Source organism: Ovis canadensis, chromosome 2 (genome assembly GCF_042477335.2).
Source record: "Ovis canadensis isolate MfBH-ARS-UI-01 breed Bighorn chromosome 2, ARS-UI_OviCan_v2, whole genome shotgun sequence".
Classification (NCBI taxonomy): Eukaryota; Metazoa; Chordata; class Mammalia; order Artiodactyla; family Bovidae; genus Ovis; species Ovis canadensis.
Genome location: NC_091246.1, coordinates 216686679 through 216707500, shown reverse-complemented (window position 1 = coordinate 216707500; position 20822 = coordinate 216686679). Strand labels below are relative to the sequence as shown.

General features: G+C 36.8%; 1 protein-coding gene across 30 annotated transcripts in view; it reads right to left on the bottom strand.

Annotated features, from left to right (window-relative positions):
- The window catches only part of MAP2 (microtubule associated protein 2), a 298803-nt gene that overhangs the window by 91073 nt on the left and 186908 nt on the right, over positions 1-20822 (bottom strand). For 25 of the 30 annotated variants that reach the window (XM_069578200.1, XM_069578205.1, XM_069578214.1 and 22 more), the window contains one exon: positions 11969-12046. The exons of the other annotated variants lie outside the window; for them this stretch is intronic. The gene's annotated coding sequence lies outside the window, so the exon portion shown is untranslated. The remainder of the gene's footprint in view (positions 1-11968; positions 12047-20822) is intronic. 30 annotated transcript variants of the gene reach the window in all.

Sequence of the window (20822 nt, the reverse complement as noted above, 5' to 3'; positions counted from 1 at the left end):
TTAACAATATGCACTAAACATCTATTATGTCACAGGCATGGTTCTAGATGCTGAGGATATGCAAATGCTAGCAAGACTCAGAGGGCGGCAGAGCATGAGATGGTTAAATAGCATCACCGACTCAATGGGCATGAATTTGAGCAAAACCTGGGAGACAGTGGACAGAGGAGCCTGGCAAGCTAAACTCCATGGGGTCTCAAAGAGTCAGACATGGCTTAGCAACTGAACAAAAACAACAACAGCAGCAAGATTCAGCTTTTGGTCTTTAGAAGGTATTGAGAGAAATCAACATGTCAACGTATATTTAAGTGGCAATATGAAAAACGCCTTAATAGAGATAAACAGGGATTCTACGGAAGTTCCTATAAAATAAAAAAGTCATGAGAGACTTCATAATGGCAAAATGTGCTTTCAATCTTCAAGGGCATTCATAGTGGATAGTGGCATAATTCTAAGCACAAAATCAGCAATAATATGATCTAGGGGTAGAACAGAACTGGAAACATGCTGGAAAACATTAAGGCTGCTTCAGAATGCCCAGCAAGGGTCCAGATGATGAAGATCCTGTCAGGCTGTGTAGTACAAATTTTATCATTATGGTACCCCACTGAGAAACTTTAAACTGATAATGAATGATAAAATGAGCCATTGGCAGGGATATAGAAGATTATGATCAGAATCAGGAAAAGTGGATAGTTGGTCATAATGTGATAATCATTGAGAGGGCATATAGGAGTTTGAATTAAAGTAGTAGTAGTGGGATTAGAGATGGGGAAAGGATATAAGATATTTATTTTGAGACAAAGGTAAGTCACTCAGTGCCCCATAGGTCATGCAAAATTCCCACCCTCATGAAAGTTATATTTTAATGAGGTAATCTTACAGTAACCAAACACCTAGTTAAAATCTTAAACTTAATTTGAACTAAATATTAATTTATATTAAATTATTTAACCTCACATGTCACATATTTAATACAAAACTTTAAATGAGAAGATAACAGGGCAAGAGGAAACCACTATTTTCTGTAAGGTAGTCAGAGAAACATCTCTGAGGAGATGAGTTTGGAGCAGAGACTTAAATAACATGGAGGATGCTAGCTATTTAAAGAATCAGATAAGGATGCTCCAAGAAAGAGGTGGTGCTATAAATACAGAGGCTTTGGGATGTGAATTAACTTCTTGTATTTGAGGCTGACTTGGAGTAAGATGCAGGAAGAGTGCTACGAGAACTAAGCGGAGCCAGGTTGTGTAAGATCCTGCAGAACTTGGGTCAAGAGTATGGATTTATTTCTAAGGGGGAGAAATGGGGAAATATTGATCAAAGGGTACAAACTTTCAGTTATAAGATCAATAACATCTGGGGATCTAAATACTGCATACTGTATACTCCAAAGTTGCTAACAGAGTAGATCTTAAATGTTCCCTCCATAAAAAATAAATGATTCCCTGATGGCTCAGACAGTAAAGAATCTGCCTACAATGCAGGAGACCCGGGTTTGATTCCTGGGTCGGGAAGATCCCCTGAAGGAGGAAATGGAAACCCACTCCAGTATTCTTGCCTGGAGAATTTCATGGACAGAGAAGCCTGGCAAGCTACAGTACACGGGGTCACAAAGAGTTGGATACAACTGAGTGACTAACACACAATTATATGGGGTGATGGAGGTGATAGTTAATGCTCTGGTGGTAATAATTTTGCAATATGTAAATGTATCAAATCACATTGAGTACTTTAAATTTACATGTTAAATGTCAATTATATTTCAAAAAAGCTGGAGAAAATGTATGATAAGCCTTTGCAGAATTTTGAGGAGTGTGGTACGAACTTTTTAAATATTTTATGGCTGCTGTGTGGAAGGCAGACCACAACAGGGAAAAGAGGAGAGACAGAGAGGAAAGTAGAAGGCTACTGTAGTCATCATCTGAGAGGTGATGGCAGCTCTGATCACAGGGTGCTAACAGGACAAGCAGATTCCAGACACCAGAAACAACAGTAGCAAAAGAGACCTGCCATGATTTAAACTCTTTTGAAAAATAAGAATTAGGAGGATTTTCAATGTAGTATCTATGTACAAATATTTCAAATGGAAAGATATACCATGTTCTTGGGTTGGAAGAATCAATCCTGTTAAAATGATTATACTACCCAAGGTAATCTACAGATTCAATAAAATCCCTAATTAGAATACCAATGCCATTTTTCACAGAACTAGAAAAAAGAGTTTTAAAATTTGTTTGGAAACACATAAGACCCCAAATAACCAAAATAATCTTGAGAAAGAAGAACAGAGCTGGAGGAATTACACTCCTGATTTCAGACTATACCATAAAGTTATAGTAATCAAAACAGCATGATACAGCAAAAAACAGACACAGGTGAATGGAACAGAAGAGAAAGCCCAGAAATAAACCCACATGATTAATCTATGACAAAGGAGGCTACAATACACAATGGTAAAAAGAAGTCTCTTCAGTAAGTAGTGCTGGTAAAACTGAACAGCTACAAGTAAAAAAAAGTGAAATTAGACCATTCTCCAAAACCAGATTAAAAAAAAAAAAAAACCCAATGAATAAAAGACCTAAATGTAAGACCAGACACTATAAAACTACTAGAGGAAAACAGGCAGAACACTCTTTGATATAGACTCCAGCAATATATTTGTGGCTCTGTTTCCTAAACTAAAGAAAACAAAACCAAAAACAAACAAAGGGGATTTAATTAAATTACATAATAGAGTCACTCAGCTCTGCAATGAGAAAATTATATAAAAATTATACATCAGTATGTTACTTCCCTACATAGCTTCATTGAAAAATTTCCCTGCTCTCATGTTTCATTCAAACAATCCTTCTGTAGTGTATATTTAAATGATCCATAGTTGGTAAATGTCTGAATATTATATTTGAGTGTGCATATATATTATGTTACATTATCTTAAATTACTCTGCTTTGCAATTTCTCTTCCTTTTAAAACAAAGCTTCCTTTAGAATTCTTAGGCTTCAAAGGCAAGACCCACTCAAGTTGTAAACAAAAAGGAATACATAAACCCCAAACAAAAAGGCTTACATGCTGCTTCCCAGTAGCAAGAACTTTCTAGTATCACAGTGGTCTGTCTTGGAAAAAACGTCTTTTTGATTGTTTTGGCCCTTTGCTCTTCATTCAAGATTGATTGATTACTACCGGATCTTTCCTAGAGTTTGGCTCACAATGGTTTTAAATGAGTCAAGCTTTGGCGCCCCCTCACTAAAGTATTTGCTTTAGTGAATTCTAAATTTCTCTTACAGACTACAACTGTCTCAGAATCAAACTGCCTTCTGTAGTAATTGCTGAGCACATGGTACAACTGGAATCTTTGACATTCATTTAAAAAAAAAGTGTGTATGTATGGAAAGGTAGGTGAGAAAAGAAAAGAGTAAACAAATCAATCATAAGAAATTAGCATGTTTAAGTAAATCACTATACTGCTCAGAAAGAAAGATCTGACAGAAACACTCAGAAGGGATCAGCCTGCAGATTTAGCCAAGATGGATTTCTGCTTATCACTTTTCATTCTTCTTACACATTAAACTGTTTTTCTTGGTAGAAGAGCTATTTTTATTAGGGTATCTTCATTTTAAAATGTTCTCTGATGCCATGAGAACTTGGTTAAATTGCTACCAATTCTCAAAGCGAAAAGGACTTTTTACCTTCAAGGAAAATCAGCAACCATACGCTTACTACAATGCAGTATGTACATGAAAACACAAGGGTTCCACAGTCACAGGAACCTGAAACTTTGTGATAGAATTATTAGCAGATAATTAGCTAAATATTAGCTAAATATTCTACAAAATTGAATGATTTTTATACAATACTATGACACCATATTCCAGTCAGATAAAATAATCAGATGCATGGCTACCCTCCATATAAATGACAATATTCACTGCTCTCCAAATAAACAGTACTGATAAAACAAATGAAAAATATAATATGGGGCCTATACTACTTGTGAGTTCATTTAAATATCAAAATTCTTTAAAAGTTTTTGCAAAAGTAGAAATTTTCCTCAATACTATACCTTTATTTATTTTTTCTTGACAAGGACACCTTTTTCTTCAGTTTAAAATGAGTTTTTATTTGACTATCTCAATTCATGTCTTTTTATAATGCATTTTAGAAACTTACCAGAATACAAATATTAATTTTGTTCTACAAGTGAAGTGAAAGTCGCTCAGTCATTTCCGACTCTTTGCGACCCCATAGACTTCACAGTCCATGGAATTCTCGAGGCCAGAATACTAGAGTGGGTAGCTGTTCCTTTCTCCAGGGGATCCTCCCAACTCAGAGATCGAACCCAGGTCTCCCACATTGCAGGTAGATTCTTTACCAGCTGAGCCACAAGGGAAGCCCTGTCCTACAAGGATGCTTCTTACATCTATAAATTAATCATTTGATACTTTTAGCAAGCAGCTATTGAAGAAAACCAATAGTAGTATCAGGCACTATGCTTTTTGAGTCATTATCCTTTCGGAGACAACATTCATTTCTATAAGGAGGGCTTTTAAAAATATCTCATTTGTGTACTCCCATAAGAATTAATTTTGATAAACTGATGTATTTACATTTATTATTTTAACATGATACTGAAATTATGATTCACAGTTTTATCTCTACATATAAATAGCATCTATTCTTGCCAGGGCTTGAAATATTTGATCTAACTGTTCAAATATATTAATGCCATAGACACATTTTCTTTTGGAGACTACTGGCAGTTTATCAAATCTCTTTCTTTTTCCTTAGCACACAGTAGGATTACATTTCCCAACCTCCCTTGCACTTAAATCTGGCCACATGACCCAGCTCTAACCAATGAATGCGAGCAGGCGTCATTTGTCTGTCTCTAGGTTTTGCTCATATACACTCCCATATGCTCCTCTGTGGTATTTTCCCTTCTACCAGCTTACTGGAGACAATAACAAAGTAAAGCTATAAATAAAAGGAATCTGGATGCCGGGCTGACTATGAAGAAGAAAGACATCCTCCAAATTCAAACACTCAGCCAGGAATGTTAAATGAACAATAAAAGTTGTAACATACTTTTGAATCTAGTTTTTGTTCTTTTTTATCCAATCCCAATTAATGTACTTAGAGAAAAATTGGAAGAAATATATAATGAGATTAGAAAAAGAAGGGATGATACTAATAGAAGTAACAGGGTTTAAAGAAACAAATTTCAGTAACCATCCTCTATCTGCTGCCTGCACAACAGATCCCAACAGCAGCTAGGACAGGTCAAGGGTGCTGGAATGGGAGAAGGAAGAGTCAGCTTGAGGCAAGAACATTTCCTGCTGCTCCTCCTATATTACCTTCTTCACAGCCCTCTCTTTTTCTGGTATGGATGGAGCAAAGAGCCCAGCCATCAAGTTGGTCCTATTCTAATGCCTGCCTTGTGGCCAAGGTGGACAAAAAAATTTGCAACTATTTTCAGAGAATCTTAGGACAGTCTCATATTCGCCAAGGACAAAGTGAAAGCACTGCCTTTCTTGAGATGGTAGAAGATAGAAGACTTTACATCTGGTCTACTTCCTGTCTCCACAGTCCCTCTTCATTCTCCCTCAACATCTTAAATATTATCTTGCAGAATCAGTGTCAGCTTCTTCCTTCCTTCTAACTATAAACATACTTTAAAAAAAATCCATAACAAACAATCACACACACACACAAAAATGACAATTAAAAAACAACCACAATCATAAAACCTGTTTTGTGAATCTGCTACCTTGAGTTATAGCTCATTTGTTTTTTACCTCTTTAACTCCTCACTTATATACCACCTATTCACTCTTTCAGTCATTATTTACTATTTATTGTTGTTATTAGCTATTAACAAAAATGTATTAAATATTAGTTTGTTTCAAATCTAATAACATGGTTCTGGAGACACAAATATAACAAAGACAAAACATTTGCCTTTGATGATTATATAGAACTGAGGAAAAAGACAGATGAAAATAATTACACAGCAAGATGATTATTTTGTAGTCTAGGTACAATTAAAGGGCTATGAAAGTGCTTCCTCTCTAAAAAGGCACAATTAATACTACCTTTCAGGCTGGAGAAAAAAGCTTCATAGAAGGAATGACATTTGAATTCAAAAGACACAGGCTTTTATAAGTCAAACAAGGGGAAAATGAATATTTAGGAAGAAATAACAAAGGCAATAAGCAAACCATGAGACAAACATGGTGTACAAAGAGAAATAATTGAAGCTGAAGAAGCAACAAGTAGTCTGCTATGGTTAGAGAGGGATTGGTGGTTGTCCAAAAGGGGTTACTTAGAGTCCTGTTTTGAAGAGTCTTACTGAGCTTGAAACTTTATATTATAGAAAACTTTTAAGAAGGGGAGAGAAATGATCTGATATATATGAAAAAGCTTCATGGTGGAAAACCGGATTATGTAAGAGTCAGGAAGATGGAAACTCATCAAAGGTTCAGATAAACATTGCTGTTGTTCAGTTGCTCAGTTGTCTGACTCTTTGTGACCCCATGGACTGCAGCACACCAGGCTTCCCTGTCCTTCACTATCTCCCAGAGTTTGCTCAGACTCATACCCATCGAGGCAGTGATGCCACCAAACCATCTCACCCTTTGTTGCCCTCTTCTCCTCCTGCCCTCAATCTTTCCCATTGGAGGCCCATGCTGAAGGGGTTAGTGCTTAGCACTTGCATTATAAAGCACTTCAGTGACCAGAAAAGAATTTTCCCTCTTCTGTTTAAGCAAAACTTAGATTTCTTATTGGCTTTCACCCCTTCCCCAAACTGACTGAGAAAGGCTACAATAGGTCTACAGAATTTTCTGAAGGCAACCATATTTTAAGAATTCCCACAGTAAGCCTCCCTTATTAAGGAAATTGTACTCATGGCCAAATGAAAGGACTAAATGCATAATAACCATTACTTTTATTCTGAGAAAAAGTGCTCATCAAAACCAAAATTTTGTCTTTTCCTATCTCCATCTGGCCAAACTGTGAAAAGGCCAGACTTAATAACAGCATCCTCTGAACAAGAACTATAGCCTTTTTGCAGCAGGTGGTTCCCAACTCTGCCTACAGAATTGCAGCCCAAACAATCTGCTCAGAATTGCAGAGAACTCAGTAGAATGTGCTTATGACTCAGGCTGTTGAGTAGGAGGACTGTTATTGTTATTTTAACTCGTGCCAGAGTATGTGGGCAAGTCTCCCTCTTTCTGTCTCGAGTTAACCAAGAGACATCCCTCTTCAAAACCTCACCGCTGGAATAGATTCTTACTCAGTTAGAGCCAGAATGGTTTGGGGTCTGGGTACAACTGCCAGCTGATAGTAGAGATTAGAAAAGGCTTTCATACAGGGAACATCTGATATTCTAACTTACCAACAAAATTTACTTTTAGAATGTTTAAATCTGCCTTTAAAATTACTTGCACAGAGTGCCATGGACCAGAGCTGAATGCTGATGAGACACTAGTCAGCACAAGTCAAAGGTACTTGTTTTCAGAAAGGATGGTGAAAATAGCAGGTCTCTTTTTCTCTTCCCCTTAACTGTTGGGGTATTGTGGTCCTACTGTTTGTCTTTCTCTTGCCAAATGTTCTCAACAGTGTAAATACTCATCAAGTTCTGCTTCTAAGGAATATTGTAAAAATGAAACAAAAAAATCACCCTATGTTTTACAGAATATTGTCTTAAAGGATAAACTTCACCCAACAACATTTCAGGAAAATGTGTAAATCTATTCTGAAGATATAGAAATATCAAAGAAATATCAGGCTGTGGCAAATATTATTATTATTAGGTAGACAAAACATGACATGGAATACGAAAATAAATATTTTCTGCTTTTAAAATCATTTTCTCATTTCCACTTAGCTAATTTGTCTCTGTTTTTCTGATGCTATAAATTAAGATTCAAGATTACATATCAGTAGGATACAATATTATCAAAATGCTATAAAATTATGCATCAAAAAGAGGCAGGAAAGTTCCTCAGCATTCCAGAAGTGATGGGCAAACTGAAAGAATCGTGAAAAGGGCAACAACCATCACTGGTATTCATTAAAGATAATGTATGTATTCCAAAGTAACCCTTGCATACCTCTCTAATCCTTCAAAAAGTGAGGGTCCACCAAGACAGAGACACCAGTCCAGAGAGAGCCCAGAATATCACAATGTCAGAATATCACATTACATTACATAGAGAGGATATGGAGATGATGTCAGGGAGGTAGAAGATGTCAGCTGATACAGCACTTTGTTGGCCATAGTAGGAGTGTGGGTTTTCTTCTGACTATTAAAGACAGCCAATGGTGAATTCTGAACGAGAGAGTCATATCAATTGATTCATAAAAGATCAGACTATGTGAACAATAGATTATACAAGAGCAAGACTGAGCATAGAAGGCTATTGCATTAGCTAAGGTGAGAGAGAGTGGATTCCAACAAAACCGGTAAAGACAATGAGAAATGGTTAGATTCTGGACAGAGATGAGCTTGTTACTGTTACTATCTGTGATGAGGCTTAATTGGGTTAAATACTATTCCTCTAATAGGTAGTGGAGTCCAGAAATAATGCAACTGTCAGAGTTGTTTACTATACTCTAAATGTTTACATGGGGCTTTTGTGTCAAAAAGATGCTGATATTAAATGAAGTAGTAAGACTTGAATGTCAGAGAGATTATCAATCTTTACACTAAGAATTACATGTATTAAGTTTGAAACATTCAATTCTAAATTTTACAAAATAATCAGTAATATTAGCACACGATTACAAAGCTTTTGACATTTACAAAGCCTTTTCACCTCTGTTATCCTATACAGTGTTAAGATAGCATAGCAAAATAGAGATATCTAATAGTCACCATTATGGGATCACTGAAAGCCATTATCAATATCCTGTTTTTCTCTTTGGGTAGATAAGGTGCCTTCCTTACTTTTCTCACATCAGTCCCCTCAACGTTTAAAACATGATCGTAACATCATTGGTGGAATAAATGAAACTGCTATTTACGCATAAAACAGGTTATGTTTCCCCCATTCTTTTTCTGGTAGGGAGCTTAGCTTTGAAGTCTGAGACAGATGAATTTGAATCTAGGCTATGCAACCAGTATATGATCTTATTAAGTTTCCCGAAATATATGGGCCTCAGTTGCAAAATTGCATTGCTCTTGTGACCTGCAAGCTGTACAGTAAATCTTACATGTATTTATATTTGCTCAGCAAAGTTTAGTTTCTCTCTTCTTTCTCTCCCAACCCTCAGAGTAGTAATTCCCTTCAGGAAACAACAGTGCAAGTGGGGTCTCTTTTCTCCACATCCCCTCCAGCATTTATTGTTTGTAGATTTGTTTGATGATGGCCACTCTGACCAGTGTGAGGTGATACCTCATTGTGGTTTTGATTTGCATTTCTCTAATAATTGGTGATGCTGAGCATCGTTTCACGCGTTTGCTGGTCATCTTTATGTCTCTGGAGAATGTCTGTGTAGGTGTTCTGCCCATTTTTTGATTGAGTTGTTTATTTGACACAGTGGGGGGAGAAGAGGGTGGGATGAATTGAGAGAGTTGCATTGAAACATATATTACCATATGTAAAACAGATAGATAATGGGAGTTGCTACATAACACAGGGAGCTCAATCCAGTAATCTGTGACAATCTAGAAGGGTGGGATGGGGTCTGGGTCGGAGAGGGATTCAAAAGGGAGGGGATGGTGATTTACATTGTTGTACAGCAGAAACCAACAGAACATTGTAAAGCAATTATTTTCCAATCAAAAATAAATTTAAAAAGAAAATAAAAAAATTATAAAATATTCAATGTCTATAAATCTTACTGGTATATATACTGATATTTCTTTTACCTTAAATGAACTATAAACTTAAATGTAGTGATAGAGAAAAATAAGAAAAAAATCCTTTTTTAAAAGTTTCTCTCATGATTTTTGAAGGGAATATGAACAATTAATATGGGCCAAACAAGAGTGTTTTTCTTTTACGCATCTTTTAAATTTCAAAGGTAATATTTACCTTTGTAAAGATTGCCAAATATTGTATTTGGGAATAGTCAGTATTTCATCTATGGAGAAATAAAACAGATTGTAATTATTGTATTATGGCAAAGCAGTAAAAAATATGAATACCATTACTGAGCAAGCTACTCAGAGCCAAAAAAAAAAAAAAAAAAAGCCCATAACCAAAAGTTTTTCTAATAGGAAAAGAATGAAACAGAAACAGAATTGGCATGATATCACATATTAAGATATTTGGATCTCTTATAAAATTCAAGAGATGCTTTGAAAGCCACACTTAAGCCATTTTAGCATTAAATCTTCCAAAAGCTGAAAGTTATTTAGAAATAAATAACAATACTGAGCACCGGATGACTAAAACATTCAAATGAGTCAACTGTATGACAGAATGAGTCAATCAGATCTTCATGTATTAACATGGATGAATCTCTAAATACAGTGCTGGGTGAAGGCAAGGTACAAAAGAATATCTGCAGTATGACACCATTTATGCAAACTGTCAAAATGTAAATGATCCTATGGAATGTTCTCTCATACATATGTCATTAAAGTTAGGAAGTCATTAAACACAGGAAGGCTATATCATCTTCAGGGTTGTGACACATTTTAGGAAGAAAGGGAAAGTTTGTTTCTTTAGAAAAGATTTCAACAAAGCTGAATGCTAGCATGTTTTCAAATTCATGGGGCTGATCCTTGGGTATTTATCATAATATTTCCTGTGTGTGTGTGTTTGTGCTCAGTCACACAGTCATGTCTGGCTCCTTCGTGACTCCACAGACTATAATCCACCAGATTCCTCTGTCTATGGAATTCTTCAGGCAAGAATACTGGATTGGGTTGCCATTTCCTCCTCTGGGTGATCTTTGCCTACACAGGGATTGAACTCATGTCTCTTTGTGCCTCCTGCATTGGCAGGCAGAGTCTTTATCCCTGCACCACCTGGGAAGCCCCAATATTTCCTATATTTCACTCTGAAAATTTTGTAGATTTTCTTGATTAAAAATAAAATAATAGAGAAATAATTAAAGCAGTAAAGTTCATATTGCTATGGCCAATTTAAGACTGTATATTCAGTAGTTCCAACAGCAAGAAATTTAATGAAAATACATTTTTCATCTCCTAGAATAAGAAATCACTCATCTTTATTTTTTTGGTAATATTATTCTGCTTTTATCATAGGAATTGAGTCTAAAGAAAGATACGAAATCAAGCAAAATATTCTTTCTGCTTGTACACTGAGCTAAAATATATATGTTCCTTCATTTACTCATGCAACACTTGTAAGGTAGCAAGTACAAACATCAAATAAATTTTGTCTGTCATGACTTTTTGGTAAATGCATTGTAATTTTTCTTCCTTAAATTCAGATAGAATCAACTTAAAACAAGGGAGAATCTGATGACTAGACATTTCTATCACAACCAGCCTCACAATAATAGCTGGGCTGATACTTTTCCCAGTGACTTGCTCCCAGACCCAAGTATACAACCTTGGGTGAATCTCTACAACTACCTGCCCTCTTTCTCTCTGCCTCACGTCCCAATCTACAAAATGAGTATCCTTATAGCTACTTACAGGGCTGTTATAGGTTTAGTTAATATGAGCTAAGTCACGTAGGACCACACCTGGCACATAGTGTTGAGAAAACACTATTGGTTCTGTTAACCATAGCAGGAGAGACAGGCTTAATTCAGTCCTCATTTCAGAGAAATATTTTTTTGTTCTTTTACTATGAAAGCATTTAAAACATTACAAAAGGTCATTTTAATAATCCTAAATGTATTAGCTATAAAAGGCATGTATATTTTCCCTTATTAAAATGAATTAAAATTTATTTATTAAAAATTTTTTTAAAAATACAGTTAATAAGTGGTTATTTTTCACAATTATGTGTAACTCTTACTTTAGAGAGGCTAGGGTCTTACCTGTTCAAAGAAGTATTAAAATGGTAAAGTTTGTTATATTGTGTTCTCAAAGGGTTGATAATATGTTCTGGTTTCTTTCTGTAAAAAAAAAAAAAAAAGAATTTAGGAAATTAATAATTTAATCTCTGATCCACATGTTACAATTACATTATGTTGGTCAATATCAAATTCAACTTATGGCTTTACTCTTATATTGTGTAAATATGAGACTATGAGATGAATTTCATGATGGTTCTTAATAGTTATACACTGAGCATTTATAAAGAGCAAGGTCCTTTTCTGAGTGTTTCGAATAGAGAAGTAAAAATGCTAACTTTTGCAGACTTTTTTTACTTTTTAGCTTCACTCCAGTGAATAATATTTTAAATATTTTAATATAATTAAATTTTATTATAATAATATTTTAAGTTGTTTAAATTGTTTTCAGCTAATAAATAACAGGCAATTGTAATCTCTCCCAAGAGAATATATTCATCCTGGTAAATCATTAATTATGTCCAGTAAGCCTTAAAAGACTGGGCCTTTAGCCCAGTTTGCATTGATTCTCTATAGCCAGGCTGGAAGGGAATTTTTTTTTAATCAACTAATTACATCTTCTTTCTAGAGTACTAAACTTATTTTGACATTCAGGATACTAAAAGTCATTCTGGATTAGTAGTTCTGCTTAGAATTCCACTAAAGGCAAGGGGCAGAACTGAGACCCATTTTTAAGTTGTGCTCTTACAATTGAATTGTGGTGCTGGAGAAGACTCCTGAGAGTCCCTTGGACAGCAAAAAGATCAAACCAGGCAATCCTGAAGGAAATCAACCCTGAATATGCACTGGAAGGACTGATGTTGAAGGTGAAGCTCCAATACTTTGGCCACCTGAGTGAAGAGCCGACTCATTGTAAAAGATCCTGATGTTGGGAAAAATTGAGGGTAGGAGGAGAAGGGGATGAAAAGGATGAGATAGATGGATAGCATCACCAACTCAATGGGCATGAGTTTGAACAAAGTCTGGGAGATAGCAAAGAACAGGGAAGTCTGGTGTGCTGCAGTCCATGGGGTCACACAGAGTTGGACATAACTTAGTGACTAAACAAAAACCTATTTTAAAATAGGTGACTAAAGCTACGCATCTCTGTGTGTCTTCACCAAGGCCTATGTGATTTCACACCTGGTAAAACAGACCCCATCACATTCTCAAGGAAGATGCTGCTCTAATAGTAAGGAGTTCTCAGAATCAAACCAATAACTATTAACTCTTCTTAAAGACCCAGAAGAAAGGGCAAACTTGGAAAGACATAGAACAGGGCGTTCAGTTCTTCTCTGTGATTCCTCAAAGAAAAATGTGTATATGGACATAAACAGACAGGGGTCTGATGCAAAAGTGACAACCATTGACCAGGTAAGGACCTGTATTAAGTGCTTTTACATATAAGTCACTTAACCTGCAGGAATCCACATACAATGTACAGTAGAAAACAAATCTATTAATGCACATTAAAGATAGAAAGGCTTAACATTTAAAAATGAAGAAAATTCTGCAGATGGAAAGAAATATAGTAGAATTCTCCATTCCCTCAAATAACTTGAGAGATATTTTAGGAAAAAAATATTCAACCACCCAGAACTCTGTACACAACTATCCTTTGTTTTTAGTCTTGCTCAGTGATTCTCAAATTTGGAATATATATTAGTTCTATACACAATAAGACTCTATTATATAGAGTTCTATACACAATAACAAGACTAAAGAATTTTAAAGGGTAGTTTTGATCAAAAGCAAGTGAAACCTCAAGTACAAAATAAAAATGGTAAACCGGTTCTGGACCATGTTCAGAAAGAGTCTTTGGGTAATTAATCAATGAATACTAAATAAAGTACCACCCTTTATTTCTTCTTTAAATTCCTTCTTTTCCTTCTATTCTTTTTTTTAAACTTGAAAAAAAATTTATTTATTTGCCTGCTTACAGTCTTAGCTAAGGCATGTGGGATCTTTCATTGTGGTGCATGGACTCCCTAGTGGCTGGCGGGCTCCCCAGTTGAAGTGCACAGGCCTAGCTGTTCTATAGCATGCAGGATCCTAGTTCCCCAACCAGGGATCGAACCCATGTCCTCTGCATTGCAAGACGGACTCTCAACCACTGGATCCCCAGGGAAGCCCTTCCTTAAATTCTTAAATGTGCATATTTTTTTCGTTTCATCTTTATGGTTCTCAAATCAACATGCACACACGTATACACGTGCAAGTATACAATTATATATGCCTGCGTGTATATTTTACCCTAGTCAAAATAGGAGCTCTATAGAACAGAGATCAGCTAACTATGGTCCACAGACCACATCCATCCTGGTGCTGCGGGGTTTTCCTAATATAGTGTTTTGGGCACACAGCCATGTCGATCCATTTCCTTGGTGTCTGCGGCTGCCTTCAGGCTCCACTGCCAGAGAAGAGCAGTTGTGACGGACTGTGTGGTCCTTCATATATTTATATATCATCCTAAATATTACTATCTGGCCCTCCGCAGAAAATATTTGCTTATACCTGTTATCAAGGGACATGTTTGTCATTTGAGTAACACTAAAAACAATATTAAAAAACAATCTCCTGGCTTTTAAAGTTTTTTTTTCCAAAAATTAACTCAATAGTTATATATGAATGAGAGAAATTCCAGCCTTAAACACTTAAAAGCTAATTTCACTCCACAGGAATTAGAGAATTATTGGCCACAGCATGAGATGATTATTGGAAAGCTGAACATACCCAGTATTCACTCATCATAAAAATAATGCCCCATTTACTCATCATCCATATTTTTGTGGAGTTCTTTGGTTTATTATAAAATTAAAATGACTATCTTTTTTAGGCTTTATTTTATGAGAAAAGATAAATGCCATTTGGGAATTATTTTTAAAAATCAACTTATGGCCTATTCCATAAGGCATATAAACTTGAACAGCTGTTTTAAATTAACACAGTGCAATTAGAGGTGATCATTTTTATTCCATATCAAAAGGTTTAAATTAGCACAATTTTGTTAAGAATATTATTTTCCATAGTTTTAGTATTTGCTACAGTGGCTGAAACATCCCTAAAATAATCCTAGCAAATGCTTATATGGCATTTATTAACCTGCCAGACATTCAGACAATGTTCCAAGCACTTCATATACATTAATTCACTTATTCTTCTCTATCACCCTCTAAGTAGGCAACTCTTATTCTCCCCATTTTAAAGATGAGAAAACTGAGGCCAAGACAGTTTAAATGCCCTTCCCAGCACGATACAGCTAGAAAGTAGCCAAGCCTTTCGGACTTGATAGGCCCCAAGAGTTGGTTTCAGGTCTTCAACTCTGGTTAAGGAGAAGTTCAACCATAAAGGCTTTGTGGCTTCTCTGAAAAGTAGTATTTCATCTATGGAAAATTGCAATTTACTGAAACTACTTAGCACATCTATTATTCAATATATTCAGCTTCTTGAACAAACTGAAATTTACTCAGTTGTTCCATTGATTGTATCAGGTTTGCTTATGCCACTTTCCAGAACCACTTAGAACTGGATTTGAACATTGTTGAGAATCATGACCGACACCTGACAAAGTCAACTGACTGACAACAAGATATAAAGGCCAGCCTACAAGTGGTAGAGAACAGGATGTGTACTGGCTTCACAAAGCAAGACGAGTGTATCGTTGAAGGAGGAGCCCAAGACAAACACTTGTTCAGCTATAAACAATTCAGCTTTTATCAGGTGGGTTATTCAGATAAATAGGATGTGCCGATAGTGCATTTAGGCTGCATATAATATACATTTAGCTGTGGTCTATTTATATGCAAGGTATGTGACACGTATAAGGTTGAAATTAGAATGATAAATTGATGTAGACTTCCAGAATCTCACGGAGAAAATATTACCAAGGTGTGCTTTTCCCAATGATACAAGAACCCACGTTTCATTCAGCAATAAAATAATGATGAAATCTTTCCTGGATTGCTAGACCAGAGTATACTTTCCATTAACCTTTGAAATACATTCTAGCATTAAGTTTCATTTGGTTATTTTGCATGTTTTGACAGACTTTTGTCAGATAACCTAAACACTGAGGTGCTTGAGATTGCTGGAATCCTGAAAAGCGTTTCTGCAGGCTAAGCTTAACCTCATCAGCTAGTGTTAGCTCTCAAATAAACTAATATTAACATCGTTCTCTACCTCTATCAATATGGTTTATGAGATTTTGAACAGTTCATGTAATTCAGTGCACTTGTCCAGGATAACAAGATTTCAACTAAATGGCCAATACCGTTGGGAAAATATCCACAACCCAGAGGTCTTTAAACAGAGAGTAGCTACCAACATAAACCATTTAGTTCAACATGCTACTCAACCATTTCTATCCCCTAAAGGTTTAGAAGCAGTTCATTATCACTGATTATCCACGAGTAACTGAAAGTCACAGTGAACCAAACTCACTGCTAGCTGAACAGATCAGAGAAAGGATCTTCTTTTTCTGCCAAAGTTCTTTTAGGAGAACATTATGTTTCCTGCAAAGGAAATATGCTTAAAAATGTACACTTGAAAGAACTAAGGACAGTTAACATAAGTCCTATTCAAAACATACAGTCTCCAGTTAACCAGAGAATCTAGGTAAGATAGACAGAATTCTCCTTTTTAATCCCCAGACCTGCTATTTCAGGCTATTTCCAAGGACTAGCAGACTAAGATGACTTAATAGAAATTAGCTAGTTTTGTCCAAAGACTCTCAACATAATTCAGGGCAGTAAAAAGAGGATACAAATAGGTGAAGGATAAAGGATTGGATTAGTCAGAAAAGTCAGGTTTAAGTCACTGAGTCTTTAGAGAATGAAGGTTTATAAACTATTCATGCAAATCCTGATATAAGCAGAGTAACTCTCCAGGCCACCTCACTCCATGGTGATGACCCAGCAAACTGTGTATATTCTTCTTGTGGCTCAACTAACTCATGGCATCTGAGATTACTGCACCAGGAGGGGAAGACATCTGGAAGGTTGTGCACTGGCCCCTCAGTGCTTCAACAAGGAAATGACCCTCATCACTGCCTTTCACAGCCTCCTGACTAAACCAACCACATGGGCTCTGGCTAAATGCAAGGGTTTGAGAAACATGAAAGTTAGATGGAGATGGGGTGAGCAGTACAATTCTCCACCACAAGAGTGAAAAGGGCATGATGAGATACCCAGTGGCTATTTCAGGGCCAGCTTTAGATTCCTTCCTTGTTGAAAAGGGTTGACAAGAAATAGCGCTCAGTGATACCAGCTAAAATCTTATTTTGCTAAATTAACAAATGCTGACTCTGATTGGATATATATTTGTTATATAAATACTCATCTTTTAAAATGTTTTCTTAATATGAATTGACCCTGAATATAGAGAACCTCGGGCATCAAGAGGCTACCCATGTCAGTGTTTTCATTTACCGATGTGTTGCACTATTGTTTTCTGCTCAGAACTCAGAATATATCTGAATAACGCTTCTTTGCTTAACAGAAAGCCATCTGTTTCTAGTTTTATACAAACATCAACCATTTTAAACATGTACGATTAAGTTAATGCAGGTGCACAGGTTCCTGTGGTGTAAAGAGAAGGGTCTGGGGACGGAAACAAGGAAACAAAGCTGCCACGAAACTTATCAAGCCAGATGTCGCTTCATGATTTCCCTCTCAGGTTCAAAATTCTTCTGTCAAAGTGACAAAATCTAAGTTTCTTGGCCTGGCTGCAAGGACTTGCATTCTGTGACTGTACTTTTTCAAGTTTATCTCCGATTTTCCACCACCACGAGCCCTCACATCTTCTCAGACTAGTTACTCTGTAGACCTAATAAATGCCCTTTTCATTCAAGCTTCATATTTTTCTTCCTTCTTCTGTGAAGTCCTCTTCTTGCCTCCTTGTCTCTCCCTCTCCCACTTTCCGTACTTCCTCTATGTCTGGCAATGCCTTGTTGAACTGAAGCTCTCTTCTCTAAGAACACTCCCTAGTCACCTCCAAGAATGTCTCTGTCCACTGGTTCCTGGTTCTTGTTTTTATCACTTTTTTCCGCATTCATATGAACTATCCCAGGTGGCGCTAGTGGTAACGAACCTGCCTCCCAACGCAGGAGACATAAGAGACTTGAGTTTGATCCCTGGATTAGGGAAGATCCCCTGGAGGAGGGCATGGCAACCCACTACAGTATTCTTGCCTGGAGAATCCCATGGACAGTGATCCTAGTGGGCTACAGTCCATAGGGTTGCACAGAGGTGGACAGACTGAAGCAACTTATCATTCATGCACACCTTTTGTTGTTAATTGCAGCTTATTGAAATGGAAACAAATTCACATGCCACCCTTTTCTCTGCTTTATTTCAATACTAGAAGTTGTTGTTTAGTTGCTAAATCACGTCCTGCTCTTTTGCAGTCTCATGGACTGGAGACCACCAGGCTCTTCTGTCCATGGGATTTCCCAGGCAAGAATACCGGAGTGATTGCCACTTCCTTCTCTGGGGGATCTTTACAACTCAGGGATTGAACCCTCATTTCCTGCAATGCAGGGTGATTCTATACCACTGAGTCACCAGGCCACTGAGCCACTATTGATTTCTAGAAGTCATTGGTTCCTATCAAATATATGGATTCTTTTTCTTCCCATATTATTTTAAAATCAAAACAGGTACAACTGAAGAACAAAAAATATTAAGCCATACAAGAACATACAAAGCACTTCAAGTAAGGCTGTCATATTATCAAATTGTCCCAAGAGGTATTAGCAATTTCCACTTCTATTTCCTTAACCTATCAACAGCACTGTGTACTATTTGCTTAAAGTCCACCCCATCCCACCCCAACCACTCTGGAAGCTCTAGGTGGGCAGGGGCCATTTTCTTTTGCATATAATCTCTTTTATACTACTATACTTCCTGTCTAGAAGCAAGTTCTTAATAAATATTCATCCAAAGAAATTGAAAAGTTGAGGTATGTACTCCAAAAAATTAAATAATTTTGTGTATATGAATTTCTCTGTTTTATGCAATGAAAAGTCCTTTCTACCTGGCTTACCGTTTTCCCAATTTGAAAATGGGTGATTAGTAAATGTTGAGTGAATGAATAAACAAAAATATGATAGCAGTGATGACAGTAGTTTATCTTCCTAAGCATTCTGATGAGAACTTGGTTAAGTCAGATCTTTGAAATAAAAATAACACATATTTTGGACATGGAAGCTGTGTTAGAACCTTGGCCTATGACCTACTCGCTGTAGACTACTGGGCAGACCTTTCGACTTTTTGAATCCTCAGTTTTATCATCAGTAAAATGGAGATTATCCATGCAATTTCCCTTAGAGAGTTACTGCAAGAATTAAATAAAATCATCTGTAGAAAAGTGCACTGACAACTGTGATGTGTCAATGTCAGCCTTCATATACTATTTATTCACCACTTAGCACAACTACATACACGTGTGCAGATATTACCTATTAGCTTGTATAAAGTTCATGCTGATGCGAAATTTCTTAGCTTCAACTCTTCTCTTTTTCGCTTGGCTGCCAAATTCCTTTCGTAAGTTCTTAGGACACAGGATGTGTTTGGGAAAGATAGTGCTCGATAAAGAAAGCATCTCATTCACTAACAGTCCCAATTTCACCTGCTGGGAGCAAACTGTCAACCTACAGCAGCACACCAGGAAAGCATTTGGCTGAACCGAGTGACAGAGCATCAGGCTATTTTTGGGGGTCACTGTAAGCACGCAAATTCCAGCTGTGGCCTAAAGAAATAAGAATTCAGTCAACTGATGATGTTCATTGCTTGAGCTCCCGTACTCTGAGGATGACATTCTTGACTGCTGGATCATTTGAAAAGACGTACATTGCTAAATGTCTTTTTTCTAAAAGAGGCTCCACCAGAGAGGGAAAATACACGTTAGTTTCCAGTCATCTGACCGGAAAAATGAAATCCTGGCAAATCCACTTTTTGCCCGAAGAGCTAAAAGCTCTGAAAGCAGAGGGATTTCATCAACTGACTGGCGTCTTGGGGCGGAGTTTACAATTAAGGGTGATCTCCAGCTGGTTCAGGTTTTTCATCTGCTGCTGCATACTGTTCAAGAGGCAACCCAGGAGAATTTAATTAGCACAGTGGGGCCTCAGTGGGCACCCACCTCTCCCCCTTCTGTAATGCTAATTTGAAATATCTCCTCTTCCTTCTCAAGTTATTTTCTGAACAGTGGCAGCCAACATTTTATTACTAAAGAAATTGCCAGTAATGACCCATTTGAAAAAGCCAAGATTTCTTAATGGAGTGAGAATATGACTTACTTGCTGAGAAAATATGTCAAAATAAAAGCTAGCCCTGAAATGCACCTGAATCCACTATATTAGCATTCCTGGGTGTTCTGGAAATTCTATAACAGTATTTGTGTATGCAAGATATATCCCAACAGTAATCTTAAAAATATTAAAACACACGAGGACAGAGCGTTAAGATTTCACCAAAAGGGGAAGACTTGGCCTGGAGCTACTAGTAACAAAGGAGTGGGGAGGTTGCCTTCCTATAAATAGGAGGCAAAGGAGGAAACAGATCCTCTGCTCAGGAGTTCTTTAAAATGTTTTCTCCACCTCTCCTATTATTCTGTCAGTGGCCATGTAATTCCCTCTTTTCTGCTCTTTTCAGAAGAGTATTCTATTATTATGCTTTACTTAAGAGGCTAAGATTTAGGTAAATAAACAGACATCACAGAGTTGAAGGGCAGCTGGAATGCAGGGAGGAGAAGGGAGAAATCAACACAGGAAGAGGGGCACACAGAGACAGGGACAGCAGGGCTGGAGCCAGACGTCAGGGAAACGGAGGACTGTGTGCTCATG